Source organism: Ochotona princeps, chromosome 7, assembly GCF_030435755.1.
Source record: "Ochotona princeps isolate mOchPri1 chromosome 7, mOchPri1.hap1, whole genome shotgun sequence".
NCBI classification, from domain to species: Eukaryota; Metazoa; Chordata; class Mammalia; order Lagomorpha; family Ochotonidae; genus Ochotona; species Ochotona princeps.
The window spans coordinates 79,356,590-79,377,473 of NC_080838.1; positions in this window are offsets into that span (position 1 = coordinate 79,356,590).

The window sequence follows — 20,884 nt, forward strand, 5'->3', positions numbered from 1 at the left end:
GAGTGTGAGGTCTGGGCTTTGGTGTTAGGGTTCCACCACAGTCTTAGAAGCTCCAGCTCCTAACTTAACACTCTCCACCTCCCCTGATCCTGTGCTGTGACTGCAAAGTTTCTCCCACTTACAGTTCGAGCAGTTCCCAGGATTAGGGAGACACCAGGTGTCCTAAAGAGCTAGTTGCTTGCAGATGCTCATCTTGCTGGAACCTGCTGGCCATTAGGTTTGAGAGCCACCCAGATCTATGCTGACCTGTGTAATGCCAAAATTTAATATTACTTTCCCTGTGGAACCAGTGCAATGCATTTAGCTGGCACTGAGTTTGCTCCCAGCTCAGCACATGCACAGCCCTCTGTTGCCCTCCAATCTCACACCCTTTGCCATACTGTACAAAATGGTACCTGATGTGCCGCTGGTGGAGTTCTAGACCTGCCGGCCATTTGAACTGGGGGCTACCCAAACCTATTTTGGGTGGAACCTGTAGTTTACCACATCGGTGTAATGCGCTGATCCAGGAATGAGTTTGCTCCAAGTTCAGTGCATGCTCAGTCGTGGCCCACAGCTTTTGCCTCCCTACACAAAATGACGCCTGATACGACTCTAGTCTGGGCTATGAGTTCCACATTGTTCCCACACCACCTCTTTGGGATCTGCTGCTCTGTCTCAGCTCCTGGTCAAGTCAAACAATTAGCAGGATATGCAATTCTTTATATGGGCTCACCAGTGTACTCTCCTTCCTATCTGGTTGCTGAAAGAGCTCCAATCACGGTGGAGCTCAATTCACAACTCAGTGACAGCTGCTGGGGAACCTGATCACTTCAACATCACACCATTGTCTCTGCTGCAGTCCCATGTCCATAAGTCTCCAGGTGCCCCTCTGCCATTGGCCTTTCCTCTCCTATTCCTGGAGTGTGCCCTCTCTGCTTCACACTGGCTAATGATTCTCTGGCTGTTTAAATGTGTCCTTACCCTATTCTGCAATCTTGACTTTCTAATAAAGACATATTTAAGTTCATTCACAAGAGGGCATGTCCCCAGCACAGGGCTGCCACTACATCCTGAGCTTCTGTTTGCTGCAATCACATTTTGTTTCCAGCTCCCAGAATGATTCTCTGGTGGGGGCATTACCCAGAGGCTCTTCTGTATTACTATAATCATAAGAAAGGATCTGAGAAAGATCCATTCCACCAATGCCATTTAACCCATTCTCTGAAAATGTTTTGTTTTCTATCGTTGTTTGTTTGTTTACTTCTTTTCCACTGTAAACTCCAGGGCTGGAATACTATTTTCTTCTCTGAATTTCCAATCTCTGAGGTTGCTCCTGACACACAATAAATGGGAAATCCATATGTTGAAGAAATATTCCTAACTTCCCTTCCTGATAGTATTTGGAATGTGATAAGTTTTTCTATCTTTACTTTTTAAGCCTTTTTTTCTTACCAGAAAATATATTCCCTAAGGCCTAGAACTTGATTCACACTTATAATTGCTGCTATCAAGCTCTAAGTTTTATAGTAATGTCTGATGCTCAAAGTTGACTACTAACTGAATGAAAATAGATTATTTGAGATGAATTAGAGACACTGAAAAATTAATAGCTAAATGCACTTCTTTTATTCTATTTTTCCATAAAATATATTCTTTTCCAAACCATTCTATTCAAGATGATAATCATCTAATCTTCTCTCCTTAAAAGCAGGGATTTTTTCCTCACCCTACCTGATAGCTGTATGCCTTAAGAGTCAATATGTACATGTTGCTATAGGCAGAACACTTCTCTATCAGGTTAATGAACTGTTGCTATAATATATACACTGGACTGACACTTGCAAAGTAAGTTGAACTGCTACCTGGAGTGCTGGCATTTCATATGGTGTCTGTTCACAAGTCCTGACTGTTCTACCTTCAATCCAGCTGCTTACCAATGTGTCTGGGAAAATCAAAGGCAGCCCAGGTCCTTGCGCCTCTGCACCCACAGGGAGGACCCAGATGGCCCTCCTGGCTTCCACCTGACTAAATCCCCACTGTTGCAGTGAATTGTGGAGTGAACCATTGGATAGAAGAGCTGCCTCTCCGTATGTCTCGGTATCTCTAACTTTTGATAAAGGTGGCTCAACTTTGTTTTGCCTTCTCTTTACTTCAAGCCAACCCTAGTTTCTGAACTGTTTTAGGAGAACATTTATTGTTATCAGAGAAGATATTCTCTAGAGAAATCTCGAAAGAGTTCTAGAAGCTCTCTGGCAAATATCCACGGTGTATTTACAGTAATTGGTAGAAAGAACTTGGGCCCCAACACCATGCATAGCATCAGTACATGTGACAAAAAATAATGCTACACATTTCCTAAGCTAAGCTAGTGTGTTCTGTTTTGATTTTTCTCAATATAAATCCCAATCTCATAGCTACTGAGGAAGAGATTTTGTTCTTTTTCATCACGATGCAGCCCAGCAATCAAAGAGTAAAATAATGCCTAATAAGGAAGCTGTGCATATTTTATTTTTTTATTATTTTGCTATTTGTTCTTTTTTATTAATTATTTTGCATTATGTGGCAGTTTCATAGGCTCTGGGATTCCCCCCACTCCTCCCCATGCCTCTCCCCCACGGTGGATCCCCCCCCACCCCGTTGCAGCATTACAGTTCAAATTCAATCAAGATTCTTCCCTTGCAAACAGATGCCAAGCACATAGTGCAGCTGCTCATTGTCCAGATGGAATGTACAGCTTCTTGGGGAGACTATTTAGCTGCGATCAACCCTAGTGGTTTTAATATTTCTCTAGTTATGAATCACTGCCAGTCTCGCCACTCCCAGCTCGATGAGGTCGTTGCAGAGTTCACTGGTTGACACTGTCCATCATGGAGTCTTCATTCACCCAGTTTTCGCTGCCAACATATATCTGAGATGGTTGATTGACCCGTTCTGTCCTCTGTCTTTTCTTGGCTAGGGTTCTGATTCCAGCTGGTCATCACCACAATCAGGAAGCTGTGCATATTTTAAAAGAACAAACACCCCCAGAATAACATGCATGCATATTTGGGTGTATGTGTATATGTAACTTCTTGAAAACAAAGTCTGATTGAATTACTGAAAGAAAGTCATACTTACTCCAAACAAAGACTGAAATAGCACTAATCTCTCACAAAAATGAGGAACTCAGGCAGGACAGAAATAATATCAAGATCAAGACAATTTCTGGCAAGTGCCTCAATTGCTGAGGATCAAATCTTTATTCAATTCTGAATTGTCACTATGACAACTAATGTACTCACTCCAAATGCAGTGCTTTGTATTATACAATAACAATGATATCTTATTCTAAAATATGCTTCAAAGAAATAAAAATAATTCTATTGAAATATAGCAGCTTAGTTTACAAAGATGAGAGACACAGATAGACGTGGGGGTAGATAATGAGGGAGAAAAAAAAGCATAATTTTGTAATCTTGTACCATAGAATAGATTGCCCATGCCTGGCCAGTTCTCAAGTCTTACCATTTAAAATTCAGATAATATAGAATTTCCAAGACTCCACATCAGAGTCCACAGAGCATTTATAATTTTCAGGTGATAAAACAAGTAGCTACTGCTCTCCTACTAAAATCCAAAGCAGCATTTTCAAGTGGCATTTAAAATGGTCTAGGCAACAATTATACTGTCCAGATGGCCAACCTATGCTCCAAATGCAGAGCCTTTTGTCTTCTGTGTCAGACACTAGGTCCTTCAGAGAAACAGGCCATTCTGGATGGATTCTCACAATGAAGAGAAATGCAGCCCAAAGCTTATTGTATTTAACTGTGTGGTAGTGGTAACAGCATACCGTGGTACGAAGAGCACCTTATTGTGTCCCACTTGGTACTTTTTTAGCACTATCACTGATTGACTTGTGAATAACAGCAAGCGCCTTGATCAGTATGCATCTCTGTTTTTTTTTTTTTTAACTTGAAAGGCAGATTTCACAGAGAGAAAGAGAGAGAGACGAAGATCTCCCAACTGCTGACTTACTCCCAAGATGACTGCAACAGTCAGAGCTAAGCTGATCCAAAGCCAGGAACCAGGAGCTACTTTCTGGGCTCCTACAGGGGTGCAGGAACCCAATGATTGGGTCCATCTTCTACTGCCATCCCAGATCATAGGTTAGGATCTGAGACCTGGATCAAAGTGTAGTAGGCAGGACATCCCATGCAAATGAAGGACTAGACTTATACAGCCCTGGAACAGCCCCTCTCCTATTATCATTGGTTTTCAATGTAAAAATCAAAAGAACCAAAGCAATATTTTCTTAAAGTAGCTTTTCTCTAATGCCTGATGGAAAAAAACTCACACTTCAATGAGAAAACCTTCATGCAAAATACAGAACAAATGGATGTATAGGTGAACAAGTAGATACATATAGGCTCATAGATGAGCTATATAATGGAGAATAGCATGCCAAAAAATGATGATGTATTGTAGTATGCATCTCTACTCCTGAATACAAGGAGGACTCTCAACAAAACAATCAAATATATCTTGAAAATATGATGCTAGATTTTCTGCCTTTGTCTATACCTACAATTCCATGATGCATTTAATAGAATGTTAAACCTGTAACTGTTCTAAATAACTTAATTACTGTAATACGATGGGGGCGGGGAATGAGGGAATGAAAGGAGGGGAAAATGGAGAGGGAGAAAGGGGAGGGGGTAGAGAGGGGATTCCTTTACCTACAAAACTATATCATGGAAAACAATAAAAATATTTAAAAAGGTAAAGTAAACAGGACCAAATAATGACTTTTGTGCCACAGATATTGAAGAAGTTATCACTTAGAGATACTTACAGGTATTCTAAAGGAGAAATGCTTTGCAGTAAGTTGTTGACTGTCATTTTAGCTATTCATTTTTGACATGATTCCTCTACAATGCATAATAAAGAGAAGACTGTATTGAAATTTTAATTTTTCTGGGTAAAAGTTAAAATAAAATCCTAGATTGAATGGATGGCAGTTATATGGATTCCATATAGAGATACTTCTGCTAATTAGCACTAAAACATAGCACAGAGAAGCCCTAAGCTATGGGAAACTTTACCACTGCAAAATCACATCGATGACATTAGAACATCCTGCCATGTCTGAAAGTCTCAGAAACATCTGGGTCATTTTGACACATTGAAGTAGCCTCAATTTTTAGCTGAGATCCTTCAGATAAGAAATATTTTTCGCCACAGTATTCCTCATTTTTTCTGTAACGTTGTAGCTGCTAAAGAGAATCATTTATTTTTCAGATGTGCTGGTAATCAACCTGGAGAATTTCTAACAGATACTAAAAAAGCAAACGAAAGATGAACTGTACACGACCAAGGCCCCGTAATTCAGGCAGTTACCGACTGCTCACCAGTGACTTCCTAGGCAAGCCTTTGTTTCTTCTACCTTCTGAACAGGTTGCCTGTGATAAACAGAGCTATTTCATGATTCCCGATATGTGCGTCAGAAGTCATGAGCAGGCACAAGCACAGCTCCTGCTGGAAGTCTCTTTCCAATTCTTTTAGAATCTGCCTCCATTTCTCCTCTGAAATGTGCCCTCCCTTGATACAAAAAGCAAGTCAATTTAAGCTGCTTTGACTACACACGCGTGTTTGGTGATATTTATCAGACAGCCTTTCTCAACATGAACACCTATAACTTGAAGGAATGTGTTAGACATGAAGTACATGGCTCATGGGTTCCAGTGTACTTCTCATATCAACACTTTTCTGATTCTCCAAGTATGTTGAAACTCCACACTCATTCTTTTCCATGTGATTTGAATACGGTTACTGGACAAAGTGACCTTGGCCACTGAAGGTTTATTGAACTTAAGGGGTTTGAGAAGAGGACAGATTTTCCTTGTGCCTTTTGTTACAAACGGTAAGAATATGATCTGTGTATCTTCTACAGATTTTTACATCATAACAGGAGAATTTAAAACTTAACATAAAAGCTGAGACTTTCAAAATAAGACCGGAGAGACAACGTCCTATGAACCTAAGTGAATAATTGGAAACTATTACCTGTTTGGAATTTTCCAGATAAGCAAGTGAAGTGAAGTCATTCTATATTTAACGTAAAGTTGGGTTTCTGTTTCCTCTGCTTTTGAACCTCCTCTTATAATTATAAATGCAACATGTGCTGAGAACATTGACATTAGGGTTAAGAGTCTGAAATAACAGCTACATGGTAGTGTATCAATTGCTGGTGGGCATCACTCATATTGGAGACCCAAAGGAATCACTGGGCCTCCTGGCTTGGACCTGTCCCAGCTCTGATCTTTGTGGCCATTTGGGGAGTGAGCCAGATGATGAAATCTCTTTTTCTTGCTCTCTCTGCATCTCTACATTGCAAATAAGTAAAATAAATAATTAAACACCAAAGAAGCTCAAACAACAACAACAACAAAAACAAAAACAGTGCTATTCAGGAAGCTGGGAGAACCACCACTACAGAATGACGTCTAAATAAAAATATCACACTGCTGAGTAACACAAATTATGACAATGTTTTCGTATTTTGCAAATGGAAAGGCAAACTATGAGAGCAACCACCAACTTTCACTTCATGCCAAAACCAAGTTTTGGATATTTTAGAAATGTGGTTCTTGTAAGGATGAGAAGAATGTTTCAGAAACTTCAAGCATCTTCCACAGCCTGCATGTCTCAAATCAGCAACTAATGGTAGAATAACAACAATTCTGTTATTCAGCTGTTTGATTTCAGATTTTCTACTCATTCTAACACCTTGTGAGCAGTTTGTCCAATAGTAAGGAAGTTAAAAAAAACAAACCATGGACTTGGACCTGTGACTCTTGCCAGGCAAGAACACCAACGCACCACTTACAATCTGTATCAGAGGTATTCTCCAATTCGGGCCCTCAGAACAGCGATGATGAACATTTGCTGAGACAGGGTGAGGTATCAGCTTGATTCTCCAGGAAGATATGAGCAACAGCCAACACGGACAGAGAGGCGTATGTCATATGACTGATCCCGCCACAACAACACCTACAATCATAAATGAATAATCATCACATTTCCCTACGTATTTGTGTGTGATGGGGGTCTGGATTTCTTTAACCAAGGATCATCGTCAACTACTGCACACATTTGAGAAACTAATATTTGCAGCAAAAGTATATGCCGTGATGCAATTCATATTCTAGCAAGAGAAACCAACATTGGTCAAGTAAAACAGCAAATGTATAATGTTAGAAACAAGATAAAAAGAAATAAAGCAGTAGCCAGCACAACAGATAGATGAAATTATGCAAACACAGATATTGAGGATATCCAGGTGAAATGGGAAAGAGTGAGGATTCTTGGAGAAGAGCATTTCAAATGAGGAAAGCAAGGAGAGCAGGTTTTATGTGGGAATACCTGGACATCGTGACTCCAGTTCCTGAGCACCAGACAGAAACGGGAGAGGAGATTGGAAACTAGGTAATGCCAAAAATGTAAGCATCACTCTAATCATGCCTCCATTGACGGACACTTAGTTAAAGTTTATTTAACCCTAAGTGACCAAACATGAGGGTAACAAATGATTGTCACAATAAAAGCTAAGTTGAATATTAATTTTAAAATGAGTTAACATTGAGATTATTTTTATAAGGAAACTAAATTTTGAGAACAAAAATTTCCCAAAAGATATATACATTTTCTTTCATAGTTTGCCATTACACCTTTAAGCCTTCTTGTGTTATTATGTTGGTTTTCAATTATGTAATTTGTACACTGGTTTTCTTTTACTTAACACAAGTTAGAACCAAATATAAAACTATTTGAGGCAACTATAGAATGTTTTATTGCCCAGAAAAGTCTTTTAAAATTTGTATGCCGTTCAAAGCATAAAACCTATAAATAAAATCACAGCTGTACAGTTTTAACATTTTTGCACTGAATAGACATTACAAATTAATCTTAGTTAGACACATTTTGTGCTCTAGGTTTTGATGATGCTAGGTATCATTTTTTATACATAAAGAATTAAATCCACTGTTGTATGGCCTCATTTCCCTGCTTCATTTTAAGTTCAGTCAGTGTGGCAGAACCTGGAGAAACTAATTTTTTCTGGTTAGAAAAGCATTTCAGTTGTTTTTCCTAACATTGTGTCATGATGCTCTGCCCTTTCAGTATATCTCCATGAAGCTTTAATATTTGAAAGCCTCGTGGTTAGATTTGGGATTGTATAGTCTTCACATTTCCAACAACTGATAATAAATTTGGAAGGGGATGAAAATTTCATATCTCGATATTTGGTATATATGTATCATAACAAATGAAACCAATTCTGCTTCTGCAAACACAGAATAGCCCATGTTATTGGAAACAGCTACAAACATGCAAAACTGTCAAAGCAGTTGAAAATCGGGAAGAGAAACAACAACAACAAAAAAATCCAAGAATAGAATGACATCATCAAGTGGTGAAAAGTAAGAGTCAAAGGAATTCCTGAAGATCTGGATAGGGAAGCTGCAATAAGAGATATATTCAACAAAATAATAAATGAGAACTTCACCAACAAGGAGAAAGCAAGGAAAAACCAAATGCAGAAAGGACAGAGTACCCAAAAAGACTCAAGTAAAAGTGATCCTCGCATTGGCACATCAAATCAAACTGTCTTTAGTTTAAAGAAAAAAACTGTTTAACTGTGAATGTGAGAAATGTCAAAATAACAAACATTTTCTCCCATTCCATTGGTTGACATTGCTTTGTTGACTATTTCCATTACCCAACAAAATCTTCTTAGTTTGATGTTGTCCCATTGGTTTACTTTGGCTTTCAGTGCTATGCTTTTGGTGACTTTTTGTTTTTAAAAAGGTATTTATTTTTACTGGAAAGACAAATTCACGTAGAGAAGGAGAGACAGAGAGAAAGATCCTCCCTCCACTGATACACTCCCCAGGCAGCTGCAACAACTGTAACTGAGCCAATCTGAATTCAAGAGCCAAAAGCTTCTTTCGAGTCTACCATGCAGCTGCAGAATCTCAAAGCCTTTGAGGAGCTGGGACATTAACCAGTGCCCAGATAGGGTCCTGGCACATGCAAGGTGAGGATTTAACCAACAGATTCTTATCCTGGGCCCTTGGGTGACTTTTCTAACACATCTTTACCAGCACCTATATTTTGTAGAGTGTCCTATTTTTTCTTCTAATTGTGAGATGGTTTCTGGGTGCGGGTTTATGCCTACATAAAACCTATTTTGCGTAAAATGGGAGGTGAGGGGGTTACCTCTTAACTTCTTTAGGCTACTCAATTATATCCACACAATTTGTTGAGACCACCTGTTTTCCCTGGTTTATTTTCAACTCTCTTAAGAGTTGTTTGTACAAGTGTGGCTTCATTTCTGGGGTTTCTATTCTGTTCCACTGATCTTTGTTTCTGTACCAGCACCACACTGTTTTGAAGGCCACTGCCTGGTAGTATGTCTTGAGGTCTTGAACCATGGTTTCTCCAGCTTTATTTTTATTCTGCAGAATAGACTTGGCTATTTGTTATATCTTGTGATTCCAGATGAACTTTGATATCATCTCTATTATTTCTGAGAAAAATGCTTTTGGGATTTTGGTGGGATTAAATCAAATCTGCATTTCTGTCATACGGACATTGTGATGATGTTGAACCTGTTGATTCGGGAAAATGGTAAATTGCATCATCTTTTAAAGTCTTCTCTGTATCTTTTAATGCTTTGTAATTTTCATCATAGAGGTCTCTGATGTCTTTGCTCAGGTTAATTTCAAGGTGATGAAGATTCTTGTCTTATATTGTAAAGGGAACTGTTCTGACGAATTCTTTCTCATCCACTGAGAAAGTAAAGTGCAGACACATTGCAGTGTGCATCTCTGCTCCTGAGGAAAAGATGGAATTCCAAAGCACATTCCAACTATAGCTTAACAGTGGGGTTCTGCGCTTTCTACTATTGTCTACGCCTACATGTTACTTTCTTTTATTTAAATGCACTTAAATAAATGAATGGTGGTTATATGACTAATGTTGGAGGATTATATTGTTTCTATAATAAAGGGAAAAGCAGTGGGAAGGAGGGGGAGTGGTTGAAGGGGAAATCCTTGACCCCAAGGAACTGTATCATGAATAATAGAAGTTAGAAAAAAAGAAAGCTAGTGGTATGATATTAAAACCTTTAATGCCATAGAATGATCAAAAGTGGTCCCTATCAAAAACAGGTGTGTTTCATCATGTTTAAACAGTGTGATTTATAGATACTCTCAGTGACCCAGCCGGTTTCCTAAGACGCGTAAGAGCAACATTTCTAGTTGATATGTAAGTCAGAAAAAAATGCATTTCCAAGAAATCTATTGGCTTGTTTCTAAAATAGGACTCATGGGAGACTTATAAGGTTGTGAACTGTAAACCCTTTCCACGTATAGCAACATGACAGTTTAAAGTACAGAAAAATGAAAAGAAAATGAAGAATTCTTTATATAAGTACAATTCAGCTAGAAACAAGTAGATAGGAAACTACTTAAGTGGAACCATCTGCTCAACTTTTTTAAAGAAAAGGAATTGTCTAAAAGCATGAGCCAGAAGTAAATTCAAGGCCCATGAGCAGTTCTGTCCAAGCAAACCGAAGAAGAAGTTATCATTAGGGCACTTCCAACATGAACCATGATATCTAGTTCAAAGATTATTTGCTTTGTGTCTTCAAAAGCCATGCCAGTATAAATGTGACACAGGGGTCTTTACTATGGGGACATTTCTTAATCTATTGTGTAATTTCATGAATTCCTATTGAATTTCTTTCCTTAACAATATAAAGATAAAGTGGCCTATCATTAAGATTTTTTTTTTTTTTATAATCCATTTTATTGTATTGTTGTTGACAATCTTTACATAGTTAACTATAGTTGAAGGAAAATCAAGAAAGAGAAGAAGAAAAAAAAAGGTTCAGGGGGATAGGGAGGTGGGCAATGCTATTATGTCCATATTGTTTCCATCATGTATCTGAGGTAAAAGGGGATATTGAGGGAGAAGCCCCACCCGGTTTCCCGCCCACCCCAAGTCTCGGATGTGGGGCATGCTCTGAGATATGTGCTCAAGTGGAGTTAATAGTTCTCCAGTTATGAGTCACTGCCAGTTTCGCTCGATGAGGTGGTCCACTGATTGATATGGTCCATCATGAAGTCTCCATTTGTCCCATATTTCGCTGCCAACATGTAGCTGAGATGAATGATTGTCCTATTCTGTCTTCTGTCTTTTCTTGGTTAGAATTCTGAGTCCAGCAGTTCAAGTGGGGAGATCTCCAAAGATACTTTGAGGTATTCCCAGACCAGATTCTTGTATGTTCTAGCAAGCACAGGGCCCGGCACAGTCCATCACCCTGGTCAGCTGGTGGTTGCAATTGCTGTGTTGGTTCTGTTTTCAGTCCCGAGTTGCACTGGAACCAATGGGTGTTGCAGTCCAGTCTGGTTCGGCCCTTACATCAACCAGTGGGAGCTGCAGCCTAGTCGGGGCGACCCACAATAATCCCCACCAAGCCTGCCCCCTACCCTGGTTTGCCAATTTGTGTAGCAGAAGACCAGTCTGTCCCCCATCCCATTTGGCTCTGGCACTTGTCAATGGGTATTAAAGCTTAGTTCTATCTAATCGACTCAACCATCCAGCCCTCACAGATGTTGTTGAGTGCCTCTGTCTAGCCATCCCAGCCCCCGTCCTAGTTTTCATGCCCTCCCACGGGAATAGTGACCCAAGAAGGGGGAACCCACTTTTTCCCTCCCAGGTCTCTCTGTCCCGGTTTATGCACTCTTTAGGTGGTCCTGTGATTTGACTCGACAGAATTAGTCCCCAGTGCCAGCTTCTGCCAGCTGATGCTGTGGCCCTGATCTTGTCCACATGCAGCGCACAGGTGTTGTAGCCTTGCTTAGTCGTGTCTGTCTCTATCCCAGCCAACACTCCCCAGTGGGAGTGGTTGTCCAGCGAGGGGACCAGCCCCTTAACCCCCCCGCCAGCTCTGCCTCTCCCTTCCTGGATCTCAAGTGTGCTGGATGGGTGCTGCATTCATATCCAGTACAGGCAACCACGCCCTGGCGTTCCAGAATGTGTACTGGTTTTGTCGCAACCAAACCCGGCCCATTCCACACTCTGTTCTGGTGATCGGATTTGCCAGAGGATGACATGAACTGATTCAGCCTGGCCTGCTTTTGACCCATGCCGAATGCATGCCAGTGGGAAACTTTCCATGGCCTATTCTGGGCTGTTTCCAATCATGCCTATCATTAAGATTAAATGAATTAAAACATATAAAAAGTTTAGAGAGTTCTTCAGTGAGCAGAAAAGTTAGCATTTACAAATTGGTGCCGTAGAAGTAAGTCAATCTCCATTCCAAAGGCAGCATGATGGACTTGGGAAAGATCATGAAAGACACACAGTGTGAACCTGGAGGGAGAGCAGAGGGGAGGGAGGGAACTATGGGGAGGTGGGAAGTGAGAGCACAGTGCTAACTAAATTGTATCAAAAAGCAATTAATAATAACAAAAAAGAAATGTCATATGTTCTCTCAGACACAAGGCAACCTTAATGCATATTATAAGATCAATAACCATTTCAGCACTATTTGTCCTGCAACCCATGGATTTTGACATTGTTTTGTCTTTTTAATGACATTGTTTTAATTTTTTTTAATTATTTATTATTTAACTTCATTAATTACATTGTATTATGTGACACAGTTACATAGATACTTGGGTTCTCCCACCCCTCCCCAAACCCTCCCACCATGGTGGATTCCTCCACCTTGTTGCATAACCACAGCTCAAGTTCAGTTGAGATTCCCCCATTGCAAGCGTATACCAAACATAGAGTCCAGCATCTTATTGTCCAGTCAAGTTCAACGGCTTCTTAGGTATACCCTCTCTGGTCTGAAGACAGAGCCAGCAGAGTATCATCCCAGTCAATTGAAAGCTCCAACATACCATCAGCAAAAATTTACATCATTATGGAATTAATTGACATAGTAATGAGTAACCAATATGTTAAAAGTAAATGCGAGTTCCCAGCCACCTTCTGTGACCACCTCACCTATACTTCAATTTTAGTTTATACACAACATATAACATTCAAAACATAACATGTTATACATAACATCATATCATCTTAAATTAAGGCAAACATGTGGTATTTAACCTTTTGTGATTGGCTCATTTCCCTTAGCATTATGGTTTCCAGTTTGGCCCATTTGGCCACAAAGAACTGCATTTTGTTTTTTTTAATAGCTGAGTAGTATTCCATGGAGTAGATGAACCATAGCTTTCTTATCCAATCCTCTGTTGATGGGCGTTTTTCATGATAAGTACATGAAACTCAACCACAAGAATGGTAACAACCACAAAAAGCAATTCTGAAAGTCAACTTGCTCTCTCCAACTTTGTTTTCACTTATCCTTTTTATTTTTCTTTCCAAGACAATAGTTTTGACAGACTCCACACAGTTCAACCCCATATTTGATCATGCTGCCCTCTACATGCAGCAGCCCAACTCTTGGTAAGCTTCTCCACTTCCTGGACCGTGACATGAAACTTTTCCTATGTTCGACTCCTTAGGTACCGGACAGAGAGCATTGCCATTGCAACCCAACCAGTGTGTCATCTTACTTTTGTCATCCTACTTTCTTTATAATTGTCATTGTTTCGTGTTCTTTGAATGTTTATTATCTAGTCTTTCCACTGACTTAGGCTATAAACCTTGTAATACATTAGTTATTTTTAAACTTTATTTATTCTTGTTAGAAAGGGAGATCAGATTTACAAAGAAAAGCAAAGACCGAAAAGATCTTCCATCCACAAATTTACTCTCCAAGAAGGCAGCTCATTTTCTGGGAAGTGGAGCGGCCAGGACACGAACCATTGCTCATATGGGATCTTGGCACTTGCAATTTGATGGTTTAGCTACTAACCCAACGCACTGGTCCCATAAACAATCAGTTAACTTTAAAGATATGTTAAGTAATAACACACACACACACACACACACACACCTTTCAACTGTAGTTTTCATTTTTTCTATTATTTATTGATTTTCTTGAGATCTGAAGTTGATCTGCCCCTCCTCTGAAGTAGTACATACCTCCATTCTAGAAAGTATGAGTTTTACCCCTTACACATCATTCAGTAAATTCTGATTTGTAGCCTTTAGCCTTCTAAAAGTCATTTCCTTAAATAGAGACAGCATTCCAGGCTGATGGCCAACATTTGCCCCATCATTTGGACACTGCTCTCTGCATACCCCTTAGGGAGGCTGTTACCCTCAAGCAGGTGAAACTGGATTTTTCAGAAGGCTGGCACGTTGAAAAGAGCCATGCTAATAGAACAGATAGGAGGCAGTAATTAGAAAAAAAATTACAGTAAAAGTCTGAGTATGGATAGTAATAAAAATAAGGATGTAAAATAGTGCAACATAGCTGAATTGTCAGCCCAACAGTAATGTTTCTGATTAAAAATGTGTATGTAATAGCTTTATATATAATATACAGATAGATATTATGCATATAATGTTTTAAATATACATAGAATCTGCTGCCTTCTTATCTCTCTCCTTCCTGGCTTCTGATAACAGGTTCTCCCAAGGCAGACCCTGGGAGACAGTTGTGATAGGGCCCCACTATCAGAGCTCCTGCTGTGCATCCAGGGCCTGGGGATCTGAATTCTCACTCCTGGCTCCAGCTCTGGCGCAGTGCTGCAGGGCATGAACCAGCAGACGTGAGCCCATGTGAAGAATGCAATTCCAAAGAAAAACATCCTGATGTGTATAATGAAAAGCAATTAAATAAAGTATGATGCTGATGCTTTTTGTTTTATTTTGGGAATCTCAAGCAGTATATGAATATCTCCATAATTCATTGTGAGGAAAGCTGACATCCTTACAGCAATTTTGCATGTATCACAGGAAGTTTTCTCATGTATATTACTACTGTACAATCTTATACTGCACCTGCTCTACAGCGTGGCATTTTTAAGTGCCGTTGCCTGATATATCATCTTCCTGGTAAAATGAAACACAGTCCACAGTGAACCTCCTCCATTTTTCTTCGAACATAGATTTTAAAACCTTTTTCTTAATTATAGCACTTGAATGAAAAGACATTTATTAGTATCAATGATTTTTATTTTTATGTAATTGTATCTGTTTCATGACATATTCCATGATAACAAAGTGAGCTATAATGTTAGCATCTTTTATGGTGTAGGACCACTTACTTAAAAAAAAGATTTATTTATTTTTATCGCAAAATCAGATAAACAGAAAGGAGGAGAGACAGAGAGGAAGATCTTCTGTCCGATGATTTGCTCCCCAAGTGACCACAATGGCCAGTACTGCAGCGATCCGAAGCCAGGAGCCAGGAACTTCCTCCAGGTCTCCCACATGGGTGCAGGGTCCCAAGGTTTGGAGCCATCCTTGACTGCTTTCCCAGGCCACAAGCAGAGGGATGGATGGGAAGAGGAGCTGCCGGGATTAGAACCGGTGCCCAAATGGGATCCCAGTGCATTCAAGTGTAGGACTTTAGCTGCTAGGCCACTGCACTGGGCCCAGGACCACTTACTTTTTACATTAAGGAAGAGCCCGTTTAACAGGCATGTTAATTACATATTTCTGATTAAGGAAGAACTGAAACCCTGAAACCATTCTACACTCCAAGAAATTTCCTTTGATAGAACATAATAGATAGCTTTGCTCTTTTCTAACATACAAATAGCTAATTTCTGGTGCTCGAATACTATTACGCTAGATCAATTACTTTGCAGATCGTATTGGATTTATTTTGGATTCCAGTTTTTTCAGGTAAAAGTGAGCGTAACAATGTCCTGTAAACTAATGAGCCCTAACTGTGATTGATTCTTGCACAGCCATAACCTTAGGAATGCTAGAAAAGAAGAAGCAGTTGGCAGTTTTTAGTGGGTAACTAATAGACCTAAGGCTCTGATTCAATAGGAACTTATTTAACATGAGATAGATGAGGCTTTTTCAATGACCTTGGTCATAATCATGCTTTTATCAAGCCTTTTTTTTCCAAGAGTGTGTGTTGGCTTGGGATACAAGAGAAGACAAAAGGTGGACTCCGTTTTACCATGAAAAGGAGTCATCACTAAGCTCAAGCATTCATTTAAATTTTTTCTTAGTTAAATCTGTTTGTCTATTTCTTTGGGATGATTGTTTTTTATAGCAATCCATGTTGTTCTAGTAAAATAGCCTGGACTGGTATCATTACCTTCAGGTAAGATCCTTGAGATTGGATTTCCAGGCTATTTAACACTCAATAACTTTGTGCTATAGTTCTAATCTGTTTGGACTTGTGAAGTCTTAAATTACCATCTAGGTATAAATGAGCAAACATTTCATTAAAAAAATGAAGAGTTTTATGACAATGCCTTTTCTTGGAAAATGGAGCCACCTGAGCTCTTCTAATAGCTGGTGACAGCCATTAACGATTTGCTCTGAAATTGAAAACATTTTCCATCTGTTCGTACACACTCATTACAAAGTAGTTAAGAGCCTGTGGGATCACAAAAGCACATTTTGGCAAATTACAAAATATCAAAATGAGTTATTGAAGAGGCAGCAATGACTATATAATAACCTGCTCAAACCTTCAATTGTTGAGTAAGAGAAGACATCTGGATGCTAAAGTCTAGTTTGTCTTCAAATATTCAGGAACCTTCCATTTGATGATATTCATTCCTGTGCTCATGATCAAAATTATTATTTCTAAGGGAATTTGGGTAATTTTTCCTTTTTTACAAATGGTGAGGTTTTTGGCCTCTATTGATTTGCGGTCTCAGAATACCTTTCGAAAAACAAACTGATATAGTAGATTTCATGGTATGAGCGTAGTAGAGTATTCGACTGCCTCTAGAGAAAACCATCTTGATAGTCCACTAAGCACTGGGAAGTGACAGGAGAGCCTACAGAACTGTCCTCCTGTACCTTCAGGTAAGGAATTCCTAGATTCCAAAGATGTTCTCTCGCCAAAGTATGGGGAATTCTTGGTAGAGATAACCATTGACAAACCTTCAGTGATTGCTTTTCCTACCTTTATCCCATAGGAGTTGCAGAAGCATAGCTCATATGTCACCTGGAGGCTGCATGACCACCAAGCTTCAGTTTACAGAGCTGCTGGGCATAGCAATGGGTATCTTTGCAATATGAAGGGAATTAGGTTTGGGACTGGGGAAAAATGATAGCTGAAAATGAGAGGCAAGAAAATTAGTGCAGTTTCATTTTTCTCTTTTGTTATTATCATTTGTTTGAATGCTTTAATATTGGGCATATTTTTCTCTTTCTAGATTATACCATTTGTCATTCTACATTGGGCTTTCTGGTTTCTTTTATTGCATTTAATTTAAAACTACCGGGCCCGGCACTGTGGCCTAGTGGCCAAAGTCCTCCACTTGAATGCACTGGGATCCCATATGGGTGCTGGTACTAATCCCGTCAGCCCCACTTCCCATCCAGCTCCCTGCTTGTGGCCTGGGAAAGCAGTTGAGGACGGCCCAAATCCTTGGGACCCTGCACCCGTGTGGGAGACCTGGAAGAAATTCCTGGCTCCTGGCTTCGGATCGCTGCAGCATCATCCGTTACACTCACTTGGGGAATGAATCATCGGACAGAAGATCTTCCTCTCTGTCTCTCCTCCTCTCTGTATATCTGACTTTGTAATGAAAATAAATCTTTAAAAAAATTCTTTTAAAAAATTTAAAGCTATCATATTCAGTATGTAGCTTCCCCTAAGACTTAAAATATTGGTATAGACATTTAAATTTGCACGTATTTTCCATCTCAAAAGAATATTTTCTAAATTTGTTAATGTCTTAGAAATTCTTTCATATGCACATATGTGCATGTATACATATAGGATTTCTCCTAGCATTTGTTTTATTTTTATATGACAAACAAGTTTTGATAAATAAAATGATTGCCTTTATAACAATATCATAACTACCTTTAGTCATTTTATCAATGGAATGCATGTTACATAGAATCATTTTATGTAACCAAAAATGAAGTAAGTTTTCAATTAATTTAATCAAGAGAGAGAAAGAAACAGATCTTCCATCCATGGATCATTCTGCAAATGGCTACAACAGCCCAGATTGGGCTAGGGTTTTTGTTGGAGTCACAGATTCTCTCCAAGTCCCCAAGTGAGGAGGGATGGGGACTCAAGCACTTTCTCCATCATCCACTGCTTTCCAGATGCATAAATAATGCACTGGATTGGAATGGGAGCACTTGAGGCTGGAGCTGTCACCCCACAATGGAACACACGTGTGCTAAGACACAGCCTAGCTCTGTGTGACATCCACTCCAAAACAGAAACGCAAAGTGCTATGCAGCTAAACCTGAAAGAATCATTGTCAACCAATATTGGAATGTTTTGATATTTCTGGAGAGTATTGGTACATGAGACTATTGATATTTTCTTGTATCAAGATTATTTTTCTACATAAGATATGCAATAGATCCTTGCATTTTACACACACCTTTCTCCACAAAGCAGTATGAAATAGATTATTTTAGCACCTTGTGTCCCATGCTGCTCCTGAGCTATTAATCAAAAGAACTGAGAAAGAAGCCAGCTGCTAGATCATTCATTAGAGCACCAGTGTTTAGCTTACACAGTGGGTCCGAACTAGATGGTGCTTTCTTGTAATAAGGTGTCTTCCTCATTTATTTGAAAAAGCACTCTATATATTTGCTCTCCATGCAACTGTGAGTAAGAAGAAATGTTTTCTGACAAAACCTGCTTTGAATATTTCCAGGAAGATTAATCCTTAAAACCTGAAGATGTTTCCACTGAAGCTTAAAACATATCAGGAAATGCAGGTAAGACTGCCTTTAGCTACAATGGAGATTATGGCCTCAAATGCAGTGCTGCAGTCTTGGCCCAGCCTGGGGTAAATGCTTGTGAATTTTTTTATTACTGATACCAACTCTTACTCCATGTAATACAGCTCACTCTCACTTGAAATGGATAACACCAAGTGCTATAAATTTGTATTTTCAGGTCATGTTCCTTTGCATATTTTATATTTTATAATAGATTTCACTTCAAATTGGATTCTGTAGTAAGGTTGCAAAAATCAGTATAATCATAAATTCTGCCTTATCAGCTGTGATGACAAATACAGTCTATATGCCACAGGCTTAAATAAAATTGAACAGAGCTTGATGGGAGTCAGGCAGGGGCCTAACAAGAATGATGTGGAAAGCCAAAGAAGAAAATCAGCCCACTTCTTTCTGCACATTCTGTTCTCTGCCTTTTTGGTTTTCATCAGAATTTATTAGTAATATTGCTAATGTACTTTGACACAAGTAGATGCTTGTGTGGTCTCAACTTATTGGAACAAAGATAGTAGAAGCCATGGTCTGAGGAGAGCTATTAATAGACAGGGTTGAGTTAAATGAGTTTTCAGCAAGTCAAATAGATATTGTTTCTTAGTGTGTTCATCACTTTAAATCTTGCAACATATGTGAGGAAAAGATCTCTGGTATTGTATTAGCTTTTGTTAATACTTTTGTGGTATACATCAGGAATATGTTAGATATACAGGCAGTTGAAATGACAGTTAAGATACCATTTAGGAATCGTATATTTTTTTATATTTCATATCAGGGAGTGTGGTTTTGCAGGTGGTGATGGCTCAAGTAGTTAGCGGCTCTCCTACCCTGAATACTCAACCTGAATTCTAAAGTTTATACATATATATATATATATTTCTAGATTTTTTTTAGTTTTATTGGACATGCAGGTTACAGAGAGAAGGAGAGACAGAGAAAAAGATCTTCTATCTGTTAGTTCAGGTGCAATGGCTGAAGCTGAGCTAATTTGAAAAAAAGGAGCCAGGAGTTTCTTCTAGGTCTTCAATGTGGATACAGGCTCCCAAGGCTTTGGGCCGTCCTCGACTGCTTTCCCAGGTTGCAAGCAGGGAGCTGGATGGGAAGCTGAGCAAGCAGAACACAAACTGGGGCCCATATGGGATCCCAGTGCATCCAAGCTGAAGCTTTAGCCACTAGGCTACTGTGCCAGACCCAAATTAAATATATATATTTTAATATACAAATAGTTTATTTCTAAATTTTATAAATTAATTAAGTTTAATAAACATAAATATTATATGCTATATTATATACTATATTATTTTATATAATATAGAGGTTTTATATTTTTTATTTGTTATTATTTAGTATATATTTATTACATAGATATTATTTGATATGTTATAATAATATAGATTATATAATATATAAATTTTATATAATATGGCTTTTATTGTTATATAATACATAAATTTTATGTAATGTATTATATAATGTATGTAAATTTTATAAAAATATGTGTTTTTTAATATTTCCTTTGATAAAACAGATTTTCTTCAAGAAAACCTCAGCATTTTTTACACTTTTTAATAAACCATTCTTGAATTGTAAAGAATTAGATTTTAAGATTTCAACAATCCTGATAAAGCATGATACCGAGCATCTGCTGATTTAGCACACATTTGGAAAGAAGAAGTAGAAAATTCTAAGTTTGGGGGTTAAAACAGCAAGTTTGAGCTTCAATCTTTATTATTTGTAGGAATTCAGAAAACAAAAACATGATTCTAATTAAATGTTGACATTTTAATTCTTTAATTTTCTTTTAATTCTTTAATTCCTTTTATTTGAAAGGCTGAGTGAGCAAGGCAGCCACAAGTGAAAGCGATCTTCCATCCTGCTTATCCCTCCAAGGGCTGAACCATCTGAAGTTAGGAGCCTGGAACTCCGCCAGGGTTCCTATCTGAGAGACACTCTGCTATCTGGGCCATCTGCTACCTTCTCGTGTGTTTTGGCAAGAGCTGCATCAGAAGTGGAGCAGTCGGGACTCAAACCA